Source organism: Quercus lobata, chromosome 3 (genome assembly GCF_001633185.2).
Source record: "Quercus lobata isolate SW786 chromosome 3, ValleyOak3.0 Primary Assembly, whole genome shotgun sequence".
NCBI classification, from domain to species: domain Eukaryota; kingdom Viridiplantae; phylum Streptophyta; class Magnoliopsida; order Fagales; family Fagaceae; genus Quercus; species Quercus lobata.
Window position 1 is genome coordinate 33,272,703 of NC_044906.1, and position 22,123 is coordinate 33,294,825.

A 22,123-nucleotide genomic window follows, 5' to 3' on the forward strand; every position below is an offset into this window, starting at 1 on the left:
CAATAGAATATGTTTCTTTGAACAAAGAATTCCAGCCAAAAACAATACTAAGCAATTTTCCTATGACTTCAGATATATGTTGAGTATTTTTTGTAATCAATCGAGCACATTCTGGATTGATTTATAGTTATTTTTATTTTATATTTATCATTTTTATGGAATCTGTAGTAATTCTTGTCTTATATCACTAGATCATTATGTTCAAGATCATTGGCTTTGCCTGATAATGTTTCAATTTTCACATATTGATCATATACAATGTGAACTTGCAAAATGGGCATCCGTCCATTTTTTAGTTACCTTAAACCCTATATTTGTTTGATATTTGTATAGGAATTTGAAGAATTTTCTCTTTTCTTTTCAAAATATACACACACAATTTAAACATATATAACTGGCAACTCTGCCAAAAAATAATTGAGATTGTAAAACAAATACACATAAATGTGGCTTGGTCAAAATTCTTCAATAGTATAGGTTGAAACTCGGTTTTCGAGCATTCTCAACTATTAGCAGTAGGTTGTACTTCATGACATAATATTGTGAAAGACAAGTCCTTACTTAGCTTATGTATTTAGAACAATGAAATAAGATGCAAGCAAAGCATTGTAAATGCATGATTGATTACACCCTCTTGGATGTGAGATTGTGTTAGAATTTACTTAGAACTTCATTTTGACAGAATTACCTGTCTGGAATAACACTCATATTAACAAACTTGGCATAAAATCACTTGTATGCTGTGTATACACAGACGCAATATTCTGGATGATGTTGCAACATTGGCAGATAATTGGATTTATCAAGGAGGAAGTATATTGCTTTAATTCCAAAATTAATTATACTGCCACATCTGTAACAATACCTAGTAGCCCAGTTGTGCATTGTTCTTAGTGACAACTTCTACAGCAAAGTTGGAACATATATATGGAGAAAATCAGAAATAGGTTTTGGAGATTTCTGAACAAAAGATCAAGGAAAAAGAATAAAGAAATTTAGATACCCTCATCATTATTATTGCAGTATTATACTAAGTCCAAAAAGAGAGTACCCAAAAACAAAACTGAAAAAAAAAAAAAAAAAAAAAAAGGGAATCTTACAAGTGTTGAGTGAGATTACAAAGGCTAATAGGCTGACAGCTACTGGTTATGAAATCCCTTTCTTTATGTATGGCTTTTAATACTCTCACAATCCAAAAGTCAGATTGAAAGCTGACTTGTCCGGCCTCTCAGTTTCTAAACTCTAAAGCTTTTTTAATCATCATCTCAAGTAACCAAGAAAATTCAAATTGTTTGTTTCAAACCAATGTGACACATACAGGCCTTTCTCAGCTTTCAACTAGCTTTCCATCTAATCTTTTCTTTAAGGAGTTTTGCCTGGAACATGAGGCATAGCTGGCTTAGGTTTCTTTATCTTTTCCACCAACACAGCTTGAGTGATAAGAACTAAACCAGCAATTGACACCGCATTTTGAAGTGCACACCTTGAAACCTGACAAGGGTCTGCAACTCCAGCACTGAGAAGATCTTCATATCTGCCTGTCATTGCATTGTATCCAGTTTGCCAATTACAAGTTCTAGTCTTTTCTACAACAATTTCTCCATCGACACCTGCATTAGAAGCAATTGATTTTGCGGTGCAAGGAGAACTTGCAATTCAACATTAGCAATAGTTTCTATGATCAGGGCAGTAAATGTCCACAAATAAGGTCCTAAAAGACGTTAAAAAACCAAAAGATGAAAAATGAAAGTTGACAGTTTCAAATTTAAAGCACAATAATCTATATTTTACATTATCTGACTGAATTCTGAACTAACAAACAAATAAAAAGTAAAAGTTCCCATGAAACAATTTAAGAAAAGGGGAGGCCTCAGATGAGGGACAGGATCTTTCACTCACTGTCATTCACAGTAGCAAATATGCTTACTATTTCTTACCAATTGCTGGTAGTATAACAACTGCCAGTTTGTTGTTTACACATGCAGACCCAATCCTTAGGACTAAACACTTGTTCTGACAATTTTATCAGGCAATCTCTGTTCTGGGCCATCTCCAATTTATGTATCATGGCACCAGCCGTCTTTAAAAACATTTTAATTGATTACTCCTCCCTAAACAAAATATCAGTATGGTGATAAGGGATCTTATCTGTTATAACAAATGAGGAAAATCTGATTGTATGTACATCATAGATTTAAGGGTTTACTGGTTCAGTATCTAAATTAAATAATCAATAAGCCTAACAGATTTGTAAAAAGGTCTATAAAACTCAATTAAATAGGCCCACTAACAGAATTGTTCAGAAGCTTCTTTTGCAGTAATTCATTCTTAAGGCATCTCTTATATTATTGTTGATGATTTGATGCAATTACAATAATGAAAGGAGTTTTTTTTTTTTTTTTTTAAAAGTCCTATAGTATTTTTTTTTTTTTTAGATGACTATGAGGGCCAGCAAACTAGGAAATAAAAAATGTGAGTGAACATCTGGCTGCAAAGTGAGCTATCTCACCATTTTGAGATGTAAAGATATTAATATAATGCTAAGTGGGAATGAGTTGAACTATGTCGCAAATTAAGTAACAAATTAAGAAATTTAGCGAATGAAAAGCATGTCATAGTCATGATAGTTTCTTAACATCAAAACAGCCTCTGATTCAGAATAAACATTATCTTATTATTGAAATATGTCATGGAAAAATTAAATAATCAAGAAAATAAAGTTTGGCATGCAGTACATAATTTGACCTGTCATAAGTGCAATATCTTGCAATAGAGCCTTCTTTCCTTCTAAAAATCCTGGACATTTGACAACAGCAACATTTAGTAAACTTTGCATTTTGTTCACCGCTAGTCTTTCCAGTACTTGCCTGGACATATCCTCTGCAATGATTAGCAGTGGGACACTCAGTTGAGTAGTCTTTTCTAGTAAAGGAACAATTTCTTTGACAGTTGAAATCTTCTGATCAGTTACTAGGACTTTGGCATAGTCAAATTCCACTATAGATTTGTCATGGTTTGTAGTGAAATGGGGTGACATGTAACCCTTGTCAATCTGTCCAGAAAGATCTAATAGAATTAAAGGAAAGGGAATAGAGAAAAAAAAAAAAAAAAAGTCTAGGAATCAGAGATAAAGGGGAAAAATGCAAAAAGACCCCTCCAACTTTAGGTCATAATTAAACAGACCTCTGATGTTCTAATATCAAGTTTTAACCACAGAAGTTTGGAAAACTGCCAAATTGGTCCTTCCATCTTACTTCCGATGACTCAATGGAAGGAAAATGGTGTCAAGTGCTTCACACATTATTCTTCTTAAAGTAAAATTTACTATATATATATATAAAACCATTTTATTTTTAGGCGAAAATCACATTTTGGTCCCTACATTTTGACCCGATTCCCGTTTTAGTCCCTAAGTTTTTTTTTTACCGCTTTTAGTCCCTCTCCAGAAAAACGGTTCCATTTTGGTCCCCACCGTTACTTCATAAACGGATATTGCTGATGTGGCAAACGGCATTGATAATCAATAATAAAATAATGGGTCCACAGTAACCTGACTGCTACTGTTAGTTATTCCCGCCCTTAGTAGTCACGTGCCACTCACGTGACGGTCCCTAACCCAAGCAAAACCCCAAATCAGTCAGATGAGATCTAACGGCGAACTTGCTGAAAATCCCTAATCTCACTGAAAATCTCTAATCTCTTACCTTACCTTACCCGTTGCTCATCACAAGACCGATCAAAGAACCCACAAATCGGCAAGCACAAAAATCCCACAAATCGGCAAGCTTCAGTGTGTTTGTGCTGAGCAGATTGCAAAGGTTGTATTTCTCTCCAACTCTCTCTCTCTTTAGTTATGTTATGAATGCCATTTTAAGTGCTGGGTAATCGTTCTGGGTTTGAATCTCAGTTGTTGGGTTTTGAGAATTTGGGAATTTTGAGATGTTGTGTTTTGTTATTGCTCTGGAATTTCAATCTATCTCTGTTTCTCTCTCGTTGTGTCTCACTTTCACTCTCTCTCTTCCTCTCTCCCTTTATAGCTTTTGTAGTAGACATAATACTGACCGTGATAGTGGAATATTGTTTGGCTGTTGTGTGTTGCTTTTGTTATTTGCGTCTCCCTTTATAGCTTTTGTTTTACTTTTGTTTATCAGGGACCACATTATCAGGGACCACATTACTGACTGTATTTTTGTTGGCAATTGCATTGTTTGTCTGTATTATGTGTCACTATTGTTTATCAGGGACCACTATATTGACCTTTGATAAACCATGGAATCTTTGTGTTGGTATTTGCACTGATTGTCTGTATTGTGTCTTGCTTTTCAAGAAGTGGCTGGGTCCATGTGATCCCTTTGTCGGTATTATATGCTTTTTTATTTGTTTATTAGCCTAACAAAGTATTATTAATATCTGTTTTCATTTTCATTCTGTTTTCTTCTCGTGACTTGCATGCAGGATGAATGAGCTTTTTACTCTGCATGTCCACCATGGTGGGCATTTCATGTGGAACCCTCAAGCGTATGTGGGAGGGACAGTTGATATAGTGGATAACTGTGACCCAGATAGGTGGTCAAAAGTAGAGATTGAGAGTATATGTAGGGATTTTGGATACTCTGAAGTAGATAAGTTATGGTATAAAATGCCTGGTGTGGACCCAGAGCGGTCAAATTTCCATCAGGTGGTTGATGATGATGCTGCTATGTTCATGACTGACTTGGTGAAGGGATATGGGGAGATTCATGTCTTTGTGGAGCATCCAGTGCATGAACCAGTTGAGTTACCAATGGAGAATTTTGATCCCTTAGCTGCTGTAGTACCTGGTAGTGAAGTAGAAGGTGTAGGTGTAGAGGTTTTTGCTAGTGACAGAGTGCTTCAAAATGATAATGAAGAGTACAGACCTGATTTTTCACAATTTGGAGGCCATGATGATGCTGAATTTGTTAATGAGGAAGTTTGTGCTAGGAGGGCTGGCAAAGCACCAGTTGTTGATGACCAAGTTGAGGAGAGTAGTGAGGACAGTGAGGGTAGTGAGGGCAGTGAGGGTAGTGAGGATGAGAGGAGTGACTTAGAAGAAGAGCCAGAGCCAGAACCAGAAGTGCAACCAATGAATATTGGTGAAGATAGTCCTAATAGTTGGGTCAATGAAGCTGAAAATGCTGAGGCTGAAGCAGGACAAATGGGTGGTGGTGTCATGAATTCTGACTATAAGAGTGAGGAGTTGCTTAGCCTTGATGAATCATCATCAGGCAGTGAAGGTGGTGATGATTCAAGTGATGATGACATCCCTGTTGCTGAGGTTGACAATTCTATTAGGAGCAGCAAATATCCAATCTTTAGGCCAGTAGTCAAAGCTGAGAACCTTAGGTTTGAAAAGGATATGTTGTTCATCTCAGCTAAACAATTTAAAGATGTTATAACTGATTATGCAGTCCATGGTGGGTGGGGTATAAAATTTATGAAAAATGACTTGGTGAGAGTGAGAGCCCGATGTCAGCCAGGGTGCAATTTTGTTGCCTACCTTGCAAAGGTGCCAAGGGAGAAGAGTTTTAGATTGAAAACACTGAACATGGAACACACATGCAGCAGAAGCTATAAAAATCCAAGGTGCACAGCATCATACATTGGGAAGAAGTTAGTGAAGAGGGTTAGGAGACAGCCTGGCATAAAGCTTAAGGATATTCAGGAGGCTGTGCATGAGAAGTATGTGGTTGACATAAGTGCAGGCAAGGCAAGTAAGGCTAGAGAGAGAACTCAAGATGCTGTTGATGGGACCCACACTGCACAGTTCAACCAACTATGGGAGTACTGTGATGAGTTGAGAAGGTGCAGTCCTGGGAGCACAATATTGATGAAGGTGCATACTTATGAGGATGGTGATTTGGCAGCTGAGCATGGATTGGCAACCGGGCTGCCATATTTTGAAAGAATGTACATCTGCCTTGAAGGTTGCAAGAAGGGCTTCTTGGCAGGGTGCAGGCCAATCATTGGTCTAGATGCATGCCATCTGAAGACCAAGACAGGTGGTCAGCTGATGTGTGCTGTTGGCAGAGATCTCAATGATGAATACTTCCCATTCGCATATGCAGTAGTAGAGGCTGAAACAAAGGACAGTTGGACCTGGTTTCTTAATTTATTACTTGCTGACATAGGAGATGACAAGCAATGGGTGTTCATATCTGACCAGCAGAAGGTATGATGGTAGCTTTATTGCTTGTTGAATTATTTGTAGTTAATGGTAGCTTCATTGCTTGCTGAATTAAATGATTGTGCTTTGCAGGGGTTGGTGAACACCTTTGTTGACAATTGGCCACAGTACGAGCACAGGATCTGCTGCAGACATTTATACCAAAATTTGAGGAAAAATCATCCTGGTGTCATTATTAGAGACCTTTTTTGGAAAGCAGCCAAGGCTACCTATCGGCAAGCATTTGAGAGGGCAATGAATGAGCTAAAGGAGGTGGATGAAGATGCATTCAAATGGCTGCAATCTCAGTCAACAACTATCTGGGCTAGGCACATGTTCAAAAGTGATGGGCAAAGTGACACGGTCTTGAACAACATGTGTGAAAGCTTCAACAGCACGATAGTTAAGTTCAGGAGCAAACCTATAATCACCATGGTATGCATAATTCTCCCTTTCATGTGCATTATGATCCATAGACCTATGTAATTCATGAATGATTAATTCTCCCTTTCTCTTTATGTGCTTACAGCTTGAGTGTATTAGGCTATATCTAATGACTAGATTTCAAGCAAACAGAGAAATGATTACGAATGTGGAATCTGAGTTGTGTCCTAAGATAAGGAAGAGGCTGTACAAGGAGAAGTTGGCATGCAGCAAGTGGATAGCATGTTGGGCTGGTCGTATGAAGTTTGAAGTGAAGAATGGGTTTGAGAGTTTCATTGTGGACTTGGAAGAGAAGAAATGCAGCTGTAGGAAGTGGGACATAGTTGGCATACCATGTTGCCATGCCATTTCTTGCATATTTTTCAACAGAGAAGATGCTGAAAAGTATGTCAATGCTTGCTACAAAAGGACTACCTACATTGATTGCTATGAACCCATTATAGAGCCCATCAATGGCCAGAATATGTGGGGTCCTAGTGGACTGCCACCTGTGCAACCCCCTATCAAGAGGAGACCTCCTGGCAGGCCTAAGAAGAAGAGGGCACTGGAGCCTGATGAACCTAGAAGTCACAGAAAAAAAAGAGGCCTAGGCATCTCAAAACAATGCAAGTTATGTGGGAAATTAGGACACAACAAGAGGAGCTGCAAGGGAGAAGTAGGAGGGAACTCCTCCTTGCCTGGGAGTGCATCCCAAGCCAGTAGGACCACTACAAGGGTAAGTATACACTTTGACTTAGATATCCTCATTGTTTTGTTTTTCAGTTGGCAAACTATTAATTGTTATTGTGCTTATGCTTGCAGGCAGCCAAGGATGCTCAGCCAACAGTACACAGGGCACAACCAAGCTCTAATGATGATGTGACCACTGATAACCAGTCCAATCGAAGACCAAAAAAACAGAGGAAGAGAAGTGCAGTCACTACTGAAACCTTGAATGCAACTGGGAATGCAGCAAGATATATGGCAGCAATGAGATCTGCTAAAAGATAGCAAACTGAAGCAGGACCTTTCTTTTTGTTGTGCTATATGTTGAAGCACTCTTCGTATATTTATGTAACTGCTAGAACAATTGGCATATGTTTATGGGCTGACCAAATCCTTTTTTGTATGAATGTGCTTTGTCACATATTTTGTAATTATTGTGGTACACCAAAAACTACCATTGGTGTTAAATATTTTGTAATTATTGTGGTACACCAAAAACTACCATTGGTGTTAAATATTTTGTAATTATTCTCCCATTGTTATGATGATTCAGCTTCCATTATTCAGATTTGCTTTGCTGGTTTTAGCTTTGGTTTTTAAAATGCTTAAACTCAAATTTGCTGGTTTTTAGCTTTGCTGGGCAGTTTGGTGATTATGCAGATTTGGTGAGCATTGGAGTTTAATGTGCTGGGAGTAGCCACTTTAATGTGTAATGATGTATAATGTATGAATAAATGTGTAATGATGTATGAATAAAGAGCTGCTGGTTTGGTAAGTTATGCAGAAACTATGCAGGTTTGGTAAATTATGCAGGCTGCTGGTGATGCATGCAGGTTTGGTAAATTTTGCAGCCAGCTCCTTCAATACATAAAGAGAATTTTGCAGCCATGCCATTTCTTGCATATTTTGCAACCAGTTGCTCTCTAAATTGCAGTATCAATTTGCAGTATCAAATTGCTGTTTCCATTCAATTATGTTGTGTCAAATGTGTCAAATTGCTGCAGTTTAACAAACATTCAAAATGATGCAAAGTGCCAAACACTTAACAAACACTTAACAAATTGACAGTTGATGCACAAAATGCTTTGGCACAAACACTTAACAATAATGTAATAAATTGGTACACAAATCATAGATTAATTAGAAAGATCATATTCCATTGCTAAAGTCTTGGATTGCAAAGAGAATTACACCAAAAAATCAGGCCTTTTCCCACTACTACAAACCAACACATTCCAACACAAATTATGGCCTTTTTCCACTAATACATACACCAAAATTCAGGCCTTTTGCCACTAATACATACAACAAAATTCAGGCATTTTTCCACTAACACCTACCCACCTAATGACCCATTCCCCCCCACCTATTTAGCCAACCAGAAGAAGCATCAAACAAAGTAGCATCCCACTTATCACCAGAGACAGCCCCAGGCAAATGAGCAGCCTCTTCTCTCTCTTCCTGTAGCCTACAATGGCAGCTTCAAGGGTCAAAATCCGTTGCCTCTGCTCCGGAATCAGCACCTTCCCACGCTCGCAAATTTCATCATCAAGCCACTGAAAAAATTTACACTTGCATCCAACCTGACACCCAAGGACTAGATAAATGATGTTAAATGAACAACCAAAATCATGAAAAACAGTAACAAATAGTATTAGCAAATACTACCTTACCAGAAACTAAAATAGTATTAGCACAATGTTCTTGTATTAGCACAATTTATATTGTCAACAACAAGCTGAGTTTTTTTTTTTTTCCTTAAATTTTTTAAAATTTTTATTTATTTAAGAAAAGAAATTCTGGGTTAGACTTAGACTAAAGGGGATTGCAAGATTGAAGCAAGATTGAAACGAAAATGAACCTGAAGTGCTTCCAAAGTTAAAAACCCAGAAATTTAAAAACATTACAAAGAGAGATACTACCTTACCCAGTAATTTGGACAACCGTAGAACCTTCTTCCAGGGTTGTCAGGTGTCCACGAAACGACCACAACGGGTCTCTCCGAGCAGAAGCATCGGGCTGGGCCCCTTTTCCTCAAGCTTCCACTCGATGACATCGAGCTTGAATCCATGGAAAGCAGTTGATTTGAAGATGGTTTTTGAGTTCGTGATTGGTGACTGGTGAGGGACTTCAATCCGTGTGGTGACTGATGAGCGAGGAGCTGAGGAAATTTGGGGGTTAGGGATTTCTATTTGGGTGATTTGGGGTTTTGCTTGGGTTAGGGACCGTCACGTGAGTGGCACGTGACTACTAAGGGCGGGAATAACTAACAGTAGCAGTCAGGTTACTGTAGACCCATTATTTTATTATTGATTATCAATGCCGTTTGCCACATCAGCAATATCCGTTTATGAAGTAACGGTGGGGACCAAAATGGAACCGTTTTTCTGGAGAGGGACTAAAAGCGGTAAAAAAAAAAAATTAGGGACTAAAACGGGAATCGGGTCAAAATGTAGGGACCAAAATGTGATTTTCGCCTTATTTTTAATTTGACTTTATTTTCCTTTCCTTTTCTCCCTTATCTTCTTCTGCTTCTTCCTCTCTCACTCCTGCCAACACACAACCACACCACCATCTCCGGCAGCCAAGAACCACCACAATTTACCACTACAAAAACTGGCACACAGCAAAGATTTGCCAAAGGGTTGTGTTCTGGGGTTGTGGAGGTGGCAAATCCGAGGCTGTAGGTGTTGGATCTAAGCCAAAGGTAGTGGTTTAGGGCTTGTTGTGGAAGTTTGGTTTTGTGTTAGGTCTTAGTTTTGAGGGTAGCCAAGGGGTGATGTCAGTTATATGCACGTAGTCCTTGTTCAGTTTATGATACATTCTGTAGCTAAAAAAAAATGTATAAATGAAAAGAAATCCTAATTAATATGATTAAAGTAGTAGTATCTACCTGTGAGCTGAGGAATGAATACAAATTTTTTTAACTTGTATCTATTTGTGTCATGACTCCACAGAATTGGGAGCTTTCTAAACTGGGTACAACCTTTTATGAGTTTTATCTATCTGTGCCTTAAGGAATGAATTTTCAATGGATTGAGACTATAACCTTAATGTTGGTTTTCTTTAGTCCGTTTACTAAAAAAAAAATCCAAACAGTGGGGTAATTAGTTCATTGCTGGTTTATAAAGTTTATTTTCATTCTAAAAATATCATAAGATGAACAGTATAGTACAGAGAACTCCCAGTAGGGTTGGCAGTCATTAAGGGGCCGTTTGGATTGAGTTTTTTGATAACTCAATTCTCTATTTCCATAACTCATAACTCAAAAATGGTGGGACCCATAGTAAAAAGGTTGTTTGGCCAAACGATAACTCTGTTTCCATAACTCTGTTTCCATCACTCAATTCTCTGATTTTTGAGTTATGAGTTATGGAAACTGAAAACAACAAAAGGCTGTTTTCAGTTTCCATAACTCATAACTCAATGGCATTTCCGTAAATAAACACACATGAGGGACCCACAGCCGCAACTTTTGACCACCTTTTGACTTTTTTTTTTTTTTTTTTGGTTGGCGTTGCCTGTTTTTTTTTTTTTTTTTTTTTTTTTTGGGTTGGCGTTGTTTTTTTTTTTTTTTTCTTTTTCTTTTCCTTTTCCTGGGTTGGCATTTTTTTTCTTTTCTTTCCTGGGTTGGCTGTTCGGTTTGGTTTTTTTTTTTTATTTATTTATATATATTAGCTTCGGTGAGTTGGGTGCTAAAAAAAAAAAAAAAAAAAACTACTGTACTGGCTGACAGGTGTGGGACCCATGAATAGTGTGAAAAAATTGAGTGATGAAAATAAAAGTGATGTTGCCAAATGAGTGTGAAAAAATGAGTGATGAGTGATGAGTGATGAGTGATGAGTTATGAGTGATGAGTGATGAGTGATGGAAATTGAGTGACGGAAATTGAGTGATGAAAAACCCTTACCCAAACAGGCCCTAATTTTCCATGATTTTTCTTGTTTTTTTTCTGGCAGAGGAAAGGGTCGAGGAGATGTAAGGGTTGTTTTGGGTAATGGGAGTGGCAGACTTGGATGGTTATTGTTGTTGGCCACCCTGTATAATGGCTTGCGTAGCAAGTTTAGTTGGCTGATTTCCTTGGTGGGTGGTTTTATGCGTTGCAGAAGAGAGGAGAAGAAAAATAAGAATAAAATTTCAAATAATTTTAAAATGAATCTTTTAAATAAATTTTACTTTAAAATGAATCACATGACAACATTTTCTGTCCATTGAGCCAGTGGACGTGTGATGGAAGGACCAATCAATTTTGCAAGTCCCCTAGCTTCAGGGTTTAAAAATTCAAATTAGAACATAAGGGGGTTAATTTGACTTTGACCTAAAGTTAAAGGATCTTTTTGCATTTTGCACAAAAAATAAAAGTAAAAATTCGAACCAAAAATTATGGTTCAATTCAAATTAAATTCTGGCCCATTTTCTTTCCTTTCAAATTAACTTTTTCTTTCTTTGAGATGGTCGTGAATCTTTTCAATTAAAAATCATCTTAATGACCTACCTTCATTCCTAATTCTATTATTACAGAGGTCTCAAATGATGAAGATGACTCAAAAGAGATAACTCCATCGGGGCCAATCTTTTCTAAAGCTTCAGCAATTAAGTTCCCAACAAATTCATCATTTCCAGATGAAATCGTGGCCACAGCTGCGATGCTGCAAAAGAAACTTTAAAGATTTTGTTTTTGACAAGTAATTATATTTTTTTATTAAAAAAAGTGCAAAGAGGGGGCACAAACCTAATTCACAAGATATGCTCTACATATTTCTGACTCTGCTTTTTATTAACAAAATACAAATACCTTTTATATCATCTCTTCCTCTTACTGGCATACTTTTCTTCTTCAAGACCTTGACCAATTCTTTCAGTCTTATCCATTCCTTTCTTCAAAGAAACCGGGTTACTGCCGAATCAACTGCCAGCATCCGAGATTTGATCATTGCTCGAGCCAAAACAATTGCAGTAGTTGTACCATCACCAGCCAAATCATTCATTTTAGTTGCAACCTGCAAGGAGGATATGAAGATTTACATATCTATGATTGCTTTTGTCTCAAAAAACATCAATACAACAACAGGAGAGAGAATTATGTAGCAACCATGAATGACCTCTTGGATTAGCATTGCTCCTGCATTCTCAATTGAATCTGAAAGCTCTATGGATCAAGCAATTGTAACGCCATCGTTAATTACTTTAAGCGATCCAGACTCAGAAAGAATAACGTTACGGCCTGCATATTTTCACTTAAAATCAATACCTCTATCAAATGAGCAGCATGAAATTTAATAATTTGATTAACAAAATACTCGTATTCTCTTCTGAGTATTTCAGTATGTGTTACATCTAGCATATTATAACTTTTTTAAAGTGTTAGAAAAGTCATAACAGAACCAACCCCATAAATTGAAATATGGAAGTTCTCAAGAAAAACTATTTTACATAGCCAAAGTGAGGCCACCCTAGTTGGCTGAAGCTTGTAAAGAAAATAAGCAAATAAACATCTCTTCATAAATAAATTAATATCTGTTCAAGCAAAGCTTCAGTTACAAGCCTTCAAGGCTTCAACTGATCTTATGCCATATTCATAACGAACAAAGCTAGCTTTCCCCTTCAACAGCCTTTTTTGCTTCGTTATTATTATTATTTTCAATAGACATGCCACTGACACAATAAAAAGCCAACAAGACCTCATACCTAAAGTCTTACTATCTTAGGCTTCAACCAGTCTCATTGATGGCGTTAACACAAGTTACACAATTAATGGCATTTTTTGGGTTTCTTTCTCATAATTATCTATATTACTATTTAAGGGGCTTCTTTTATTTGGACCGGATTTTTTTTTTTTTTTTTCAAAATATCCTTATACCCCTAGGTTTAATTAGAAACAAAACTAAAGGATAGTTCGGTAAAAATATATATTTAATTTGCAAATATTGCCTATAAAATAAGAACACTCTTCCACTAACCCACTTTTTCAAAGAAACTATATGTTTATTGTTTTTTTTTTTAAATAGAAAAATTAGTTAAACTACCTACGTTTTTGTTGTTTTTTTCCTAAAAAAACCTTAGTTTCTAATACTACTTTATTGTTATTAAAAAAAATAAAAATAAAAAAACACCCTACGTTTATCCAAAAACATTAGTATTAATTTTTATCCAAAAAAAAAAAATAAACTAAACTAAACTAAATACCCAAAAAAATAAATAAATATTTATTAACAAAAAAACTAAACTAAATAGATATATACACGTTTTTTTTTTTTTTATAAGTAGATACATCTTTAATTCCCATTAAAACATTGCCTACAAAATATGATCACTCTCCTAATGGTTTTCAAATTGTTTTATCCATTTATAAAAAATAAATAAAATTAAAACAAACTTCTTTGTAAAAAAAACACATCTGTTCATTCAAGGGGAAAAAAAAAAAAAAGCCAGCCATACTCCCACATTTCTTCTAATCAAATTCATAGGTGCCTTTTTTAGGCCTCACTGAACACCATTTATTAACCTTATCGTAACCACAAAGAATGCACGAGGAGAGACAAAAAAAATTTGGGATACAAGTGCCTCCATCCGAACTCCACAAAAATTGTACCTGCTACTTATTGTTCCTCAGATGATCCAATTCATTTTCTCTCTCAAAATTTTTTTTTTTTAATTTTATTTTTGAGAATCTTTCTCGTATTTATGTATGCATATATATATTACAGGTTTTGTTATGTGTGCCAAAACTTCTCTACCAAATGGAAACAGGTTTTGTTAAATTACGTTTATTGCCATGTTGGGTTTTGTATTTTTTATTAACCTTCTATTTGAGCAATTATTGTTTAGATGAGACATGCCATTCTCATATATGGCTCTACTCTTTTCTTTTTCTTTTTTTGGTTTGATGCGGTAGTTTTTTTGCTGCTTTTGTTTGATACAGGTACGTTTGCTAGGGTATTCTTTTAACATTTATGAGTACCTTTAGACCCCTTTTTGGTTCAAAGGAAGGTTTATTATTTTGCCTTTTGGACATTCGTGAGTATCAGGCCTGAGATAGCATGAACTGCTTGGCCAAAAAGTGAGAAAGAAAAGGTACCTATTATTCTCTCTTTTTTAGTCTTCAATTTTTTATAGGATTCATATGGTTCATTATTTTGCCTTTTGGGTTTCTTAATTTTTATGACCCGTAAATGCTATTTGTGACCTCTACATTATCATTTTGATCTCTACCAGTTTTATACTTTTGCTATAATGGGCCTTGCTTAGATTTAATTATTTCATTTAGTACATTAAAATTTTTATATAGTCAGTTTTGGATCTGTGAAAGAATACAAATAACTCAATTCTTATGTATTTTATGTACTTATTTCCAATCTCTTTAAAATTTGTTTCTTTAAGAGAATGAGAAATTAAATTTGTCATTTCTGGGGGTTGTACTATCATGCATCATAATATACACAACAAATTTTGATTTTTTTTTTCACCTAAAAAATATTTCTCAAAGAATTTTTATACAAACATCTCTCATATGGAAAGTCAAAATAACAAAATTTAAATACTTTTTTTTATGAGATGAAAAATTTATACCTGTTTTATTATGTACCTTCTGTTGACTTCTTGAAACAATTGTAGAGCGCTGCATTCATTTCAGTTTCTTAATAGATGGTTTGGAAATAGAGTTGGGAAGTCAAGATAGGTGACCTGAATCTTAGGAGTTGCAATATAATGGCACAATATCTTCCGGTCATCCACCGAATCTAATCGAACATTTTAAAACGAGCATTGCTTATACATTCTTCACAATTGTTTTAAAAACTGGTTTACATTGAATTGGTAAATGAAAAACGAAATGGTCAAATCTAAGAGAATGTTTAAATATTTATGGAGCAAGTGCATAGTTTGTTTATTGGTTGTTAGTTTGTTTAAAAAATAAAACAAATATGTTATTGTGATTTGTGAGCATCTTAACAATTTCTTTGTGTTCAAAAATAGATGTTACTTTTTTTTTCTCTTCTTTTCAGGTTTACTTATTCACAATTTTGTCGGATTGCATAAAAGGCAAATTGGTTGACTACATGACTTCAAGGAAGATTTGAAGTAATTATCATTTATGTATTAAAAATTAACTATGTAAAACAAAGACCCTACTTATGTCCATATCTATCTATCAATGTCTAATATTTATATTCTACTTTAGAAACAATTTCTACATAATATGTTCCTTATTAATTGTTTTGTTAAATTAATAATCCAAGTGATTTTTTTTTTTTCAGAAAAATATCAATGTTATATATGAGGAGATTCTTTCCATAGCTAAGTCGAGAGATGTGATAGGATTTTGCAAATGCTTTGATTAATGAATTTTTATGGAATACAAGATTTTATCAATGAAATATTGAAATTTGTCCAACACAACTATGCAAAGTAAAAATTGGCAACTTATCCCCAAAAAAAAACAAAAATTGGTAATGATTTATATTAAGTTTTCATGGTTAAAGGTACATATTAGTTTTAGTAATGCACCAACACAACTATGCAATGTAAAAATTGGTAATGATTTATATTAAGTTTGCATGGGTTAAGGTACATAATTTTAGTAATGCAGCAGAAAAGTGCATTGATTCAAGTTATACTCATCACACCCTTAGGTATTTTTGTGATTATAGTACGATTGAGATTTAAGGCCTCCACAAGTAGCTTTCGGTACACCACACTCGATGGAGATGGGTTCCCTTTCTACATCCTACTGCCTTCAATGAGCATGTAGTGTGAGTAATCAAAGTCCATTGCCGACCGATTTGGAATAAACCGGTCAATTTGCACACACACACACACACACATTTATGACAAATTAACAAAATTCTTAAACTATTATTGATCAAAACCCTAGAGAACACTTTAAATTTTAATAATTCCTTAATTCACAAGAAAATTACGAAGAGAGGAGTATAAAATTGATGAAGAATTCTTATGTTTTGGAGATTAGTGGTTCTTCGATCCAAGTGTTTTTGTGGAAGAGAGTTCCTATGATAGGAACCCATTATCACAGAGAGAGAGAGTGTGTGTGTGTGTGTGTGTGTGTTTTCACGCCTCAGAGAGAATTTGAATTTCCCAAAGAGAGAGAGAGAGAGAGAGAGAGTAGTCTAAGAGAGTTGTGTGTATTTTTTATTTATACTAGTCTCTACGCGCGTGCTCAGATACTCTTCTATTTTTTGGGTAAGGGTTAATTAAAGTATTTATTATAATTTGGGATTACTACATTTTCCAATAGCCAAAAAAAAAAAAAAAACCTAAAGGTGCGATGAGTATTATGTGTGGTGAAATAATTTTTTCATCACATTCCTAGGTTTTTTTTTTTATGATTGGAAAATGTAGTAATCCCAAATTATAATAAATGCTCTAAATTAACCCTTACCCAAAAAATAGAAGAGCTTCTGAGCACATGTGTGAGTGCGTGCTCAAAGGCAAGTCTATCTATAAGAGAATCCCCCTCTTTGGACTGGATTTTTATGTGATTCATAAATACCTCTTGATCGGCCAAAAATGTATTGACCCATTTGGTAAATTAATCAATTAATTATCCAAGTGAATTAATTAGATTAAATTACATGCAATAAGTGTGGTAACACAAACAAATCACCAACTAAGTTAAATGTAGCGAAAAATAAATTTGACACAGGTAATTTGTTTATGAATGGGGAAAACCACTGAGGTAAAACTCCACCTGGTGAAATTAAGGTCACCATTCCCGAGAATCCACTATTATCAAAATAAGTAGTTAAAAGTAAAAGGAATCCTAATACCTAATACCAACCTACAGTTGAATTCTTACCCCAATACCCAATTGGACTTGTGATGTAGCGGCAATCTCTTCGTTCAATGCACAACTCCCAATACGTGACTAAACAATGATGTACGAATCCCAGTACGTGACTAACACATCAACTTGAGGAAAATGTTGGCTGCAAAGTTCTTCAGTTCATCCAACAATGAAGATCAGGAAGCTCCTTGGTCACAAAACCCTTAGTGCAAAAACGCAATAGCTTCTACAAAGAATATGATGAACTAGGGCAAGAACGTCTCTAGTCATAATATGCGTTGTAACAACAATTGCAACAACCTTTGCATCACTTGTGACGACCCTTAAAATAATCCTTATATATGTCTAAGGTTGTGAGAAAAGAAACCCTACACAAATACTCATAGATATGCGTGAAATCAGATATGGAAATTCTAATTTTGTAATTCTCTGATAGATTCAGCTTCTATCGAGCTTCAACATTAAACCTCGATAGAAAGGATTCTGTCGAGTTTTAAGGAACGACACTTCTTCACTTTTTTCTTGGTCAGACTTGCATAACTTCAATACTAAAATTGAACATTTGTTTCTTGAAGTACTAAACATATCCTAGATCTACCCAATTACAAATAAAATACGTTTTGTCAAAAGATTAGCCAATTTACATCACATATATTTCTAACAATTCTCACATATGTCCTAACAATCTCCCCCTTTAACAATCCGTGACAAAATCACAACAAACAAATGAATCATGAGATCACTAAAATTCGTAACCACTTGTTGGAATACAAAAAAATCTAACCCTAACATAAACTTTTGAAAAACTTTGCAAGAAGAGAGTTCATGGAATAATAGATTTTCACAACCGGTCTTTCTGAAACACTTTAAAAAAAAATTCATCAAGACATCTTAGTATGAAACAGAAATAAAGATTGTATACGTAAAGAAACATGTTTATAAAGAGAGAAAAGAAACAACACATTGAGAGATAGGTGAAGAACAACATACCTCATCATATATATATCAAAAGATAAGTACAATGTATATTAATAAATGGTCACAAGACCAGTATACATGAGGCTAAAGTAAAAGAAAGAAAATACATGTAAACCTCACTACATCCCTCAAAATGAATAGAAACTCCCCCTAACAAAAATATCCTATGCTAACTCTCCCCCTAAGTACAAGACTACTCTCATCCCAAAACTACTTCCCCTTTTTGTCACCGAAAGGTCGTCATCACTGGAGGAGCTAGCATCGTTCTCATCATTACCATCCTCATTTGTCGAAGCCTCTAGAGAAGGAGATGGAGAAGCAGCGAAACCACCAAGGCGAGCCTATTGTCGTGCTATACGATTGATACAAGTGTTTACCTGACACAACTCATCAATGAGAGTGTCAAGGTGAGCATCCATGTGCTAAACCTGCACCATGATAGCCTCGAGGGTCACACCACCAGTCGAGGAAGAAAGAGCAGATGTGGAAGGAACAACAGAAGTTGTAGGACCGGTAGTCTCCACACATTGCTGCTTCGGTCAAAGCTAGGCCTCGCTCCGCCGAACAGAACTGACATCTATGGCACCCATGGTGGTGTAATAAGGAGAAGCAAGAATAGGGATAGAAAAATGGTGAAGGATCCGCATGATAACTGAAGGAAAGATGAGCTTATCACGAGTCACCGATAGACATCAAGGATTGAAGTGATAAAGTGAGAGGGAAAGTCGATAGAAAGATTCTCTAAAAGGGACAAAAGAAATCGAGCACGAGGCTTTGTGATAGAGTTATAATGAGACAATGGAGTAAAAGTGAATGTCATCACTATGTTAAGGAATCTCAGACCTTTTGCAAAGCCCGAGCATGGGGTGTTTTGCTTCCCACCCCATATGGAAAGTATTTCATAGAAGTGAGACAGAAGCTCGTCTTTGGACATAGTTCGAAAATGCTTATAACCAGGGTAATCAGGATGTGATACCCTCAGGACATGTAGTACCTCAAATATAAGATCCATGATAACTATAATATGTGTACCTCGAAATGTCGTGGCAAACCGAGGTATAGAGATATCGATACCGTGTATATTGGAGTAAAAATCCTGTGTAAACACGATGTGACACCTCAAGGGTTTCTCCATAAGAGAATCCCAGCCCTGAGTCCGAATGACACCGGGTAGAGGAGTGTCAGATAAGTCTGACAGAACAACATAACGCTCCAGATGAACACCACGTTTCTGAAAATTCTCAAGGAAGTCTTGTTGGGCCTTCCCATCATGGAACCAAACATGAAGAGGGGGGATAGGATCAGAAGAGGAAGAAGAACCGGAACCTTAAAGAGGATTCCGACTTGGAGTAGATTTGCGCTTAGGTGCCATAGTGCAGTCTATTTGTGAGAGAGAGAGAGAGAGAGAGAGAGAGAGAGAACACAATCACAACCAGATATAGGAATGAAAGGATATATGTATGCATGAAATATGCATGAACATGTGACGTGAAAAATTTAAATTGCATCATGGGTAAAACCCAATCCAAACCTATCAACACACATTTCACAATAATCAATCACAAATCTAAATGCATGAAACATTGTTAAAATGCAAGGAATATTCAATGCATGAGCATATAGAATCAAATCAACACAACCCAACCCAAAAATTTCACAAAAATCTCAAAAACCCCAAGAATATTAAAAAAACCCCAAACCTAGGTCTAAAATGCATAAATGCATGAAAATGAAGGGATTTAGAACACATATCAAGTAATTTGAGCTTGATATAGGCTGAAAATGAAGTGGGTAGAGAGATTTGAGTGAGGGAGAAGTGTTTTGGGCAAGAGAGGATAAAATCTGTCGAGAGAGAGAAGTGAAAAATGAATCTGATTTCGTGCTCAGCATATAAATAGAAATCGCAGCTCGATGGATCAAGGAGCTATCAAGATCTATTGAGCACTAAATCTCGACAGAAGTGAATCTGTCGAGGTGCTATCGAGGATCTGTTGACGGCAAAGAATACCTCGATGGATCGAGAAGTTATCAAGAATCTATCAGCCAAATAGAAAGTTTCTCGATGGATAGAGAAGTTGTCAAGAAGCTATTGAGACGAAATCCAGAAAGCTTGATGGATCGAGAATGCGATAAGATCTATCGAGAAAAGAAGAAAGAAGGGCTCGATAGAAGAGAATCTGTCGAGAAGCTATCGAGCTTGAAGAAAAGGTGTTATCAAAGAACGGAAAAACACATAGAGATGAATGCAACAAGCAAGCTACTCAAAGATAAATCCAATCAACATATTAAGCTCTCAAAAACATCTCTCAACAAAAAGTCAAAGCATTCATAGATCCAAAACACACACACACACTCTAAACAAGTCTAACCAATTTTATATTTCAAAAACAAGTTATGATAGTTTAGTGAGCATATATTAACACATGTATTCCTTGTGATAGCCAAATCACATTGTACCTGCACATATATCAAAAGTAGTAAAGAGTTTGCGTGTTGTGTGTGAAAACATAGCAAGAATGCATAAGTGTCTCATATTATGATGATTTGAGATATGAGAAAATCAAATACACTCACACGCAATTATAACTACTTGATAGGGACTATCACCTTCGAGATACATCCTATAACTCTCATATCTCCTAGAAACACGCTTGTAACCATATTTAAAAACATTTTGATTCTTTTTGCTTTTGTTTTTCTTTACATATTTTTCTTTTTGAGCATAACATGCAGGGGCATATTAGAGAGAGACGGACCATTTGGGTTTGTCATTAGTAGCATCTCACTTCCTATTTTATTTGATATTTTTTAAATAATGTTTGAAGCTAGTTTTTGTGTTTCCTAAATAATTATGATTGGAACAACCTACTTTTTTTAACATAAATCCATCTGGTATAGTTGCTAAAGATGGTTTTAAGAGGTTTGTTATTTTTTTGTTTGATAAAGTGCTTCACTTGCGCCCTTTCCCTTCCACTGTGGATTTTAATGAATTGTTGGGTGCCATTGCAAGAATGAAGCGTTACTCTGAAGTCATTAATCTAATTAGAGATATGGAATCATTAGGAATTGCTCCCAATATCTTTGGCTGGAACAGTAGCAAATAGCAGTGGTAGCTTGGTTTCTAGGCTTGATTATGTTGCAGTTGATCTGTTCTTTCTTCCATTGTGGATCAACTTTCAATGTGTAGATACATTCAAACGCTTTTCCATGTTAGTGAATGCTTAGAATTTTAGCGTGCCACTCTTACTAAAGTAATTGGTTACATCTATGTGGTTAGGGATGTTTATGAAATTTCACATAAAAAGAAGTACGTCCCAAATGTGAGGAAAGAATGTATTATACAGCACCATCAATAATATATGCAGGGTTATTGATAATAGTAAGGAATATCTTGATTTTTCATTCATTTTTGCAGGAAAACCTGTGGAACCTATGGTATTTCAGGAGAGAGAAAAAAAATTAAGAGAATGAGCAACAATGTTGAAGTTGTTATGGCCTTACTGCTGAAATTTTCTTTGCACTTGCATGGAAGCCTTTAGTAAGTAACGGGTTTCTTCACAAATATCTATTGAGGGGAAGCTAAATCAAGGCTTTGTTGAATGTACAAGTTGGTAAGGTATTCTTTTAGCGTCAGATTGAAGCTCAAAGAATAAAATATTGGAAGGGTCAGGTTCTATTTGCAGAGATCAAGAAGGCAAAGGGATCATACCTGGCCGCCATAGTTGGGATACTCTGGACGAGGTGGCAATTAATTGTCTGGTTGTCAAAGCACTGGAATAGTAAGAAACAAAGGATTATAACAAAGATAATTATTCTTCTAGGTAATGCTTAAGTGCAGGCCTTATATCAGAACACGAGGGTTCTTAGATGGCTTACTCAACATAGGCTGGTAAATGGAAGGAATATGGTTTAGAATGGCTGATAAGAGAGTGCTTAAGAAAGCCGATGATCTTGGGTGGTAGAGAACAAACAAGGTTTAAAATTAGGACTACTTGCTCAAATACAATAGC

At 35.8% G+C, this 22,123-nt stretch overlaps 1 pseudogene; it reads right to left on the bottom strand.

The window, feature by feature from the left end:
- Nucleotides 1–1,362: 1,362 nt before the first annotated feature.
- LOC115980790 lies at nt 1,363–12,506 on the bottom strand (annotated as a pseudogene).
- Nucleotides 12,507–22,123: the final 9,617 nt, after the last annotated feature.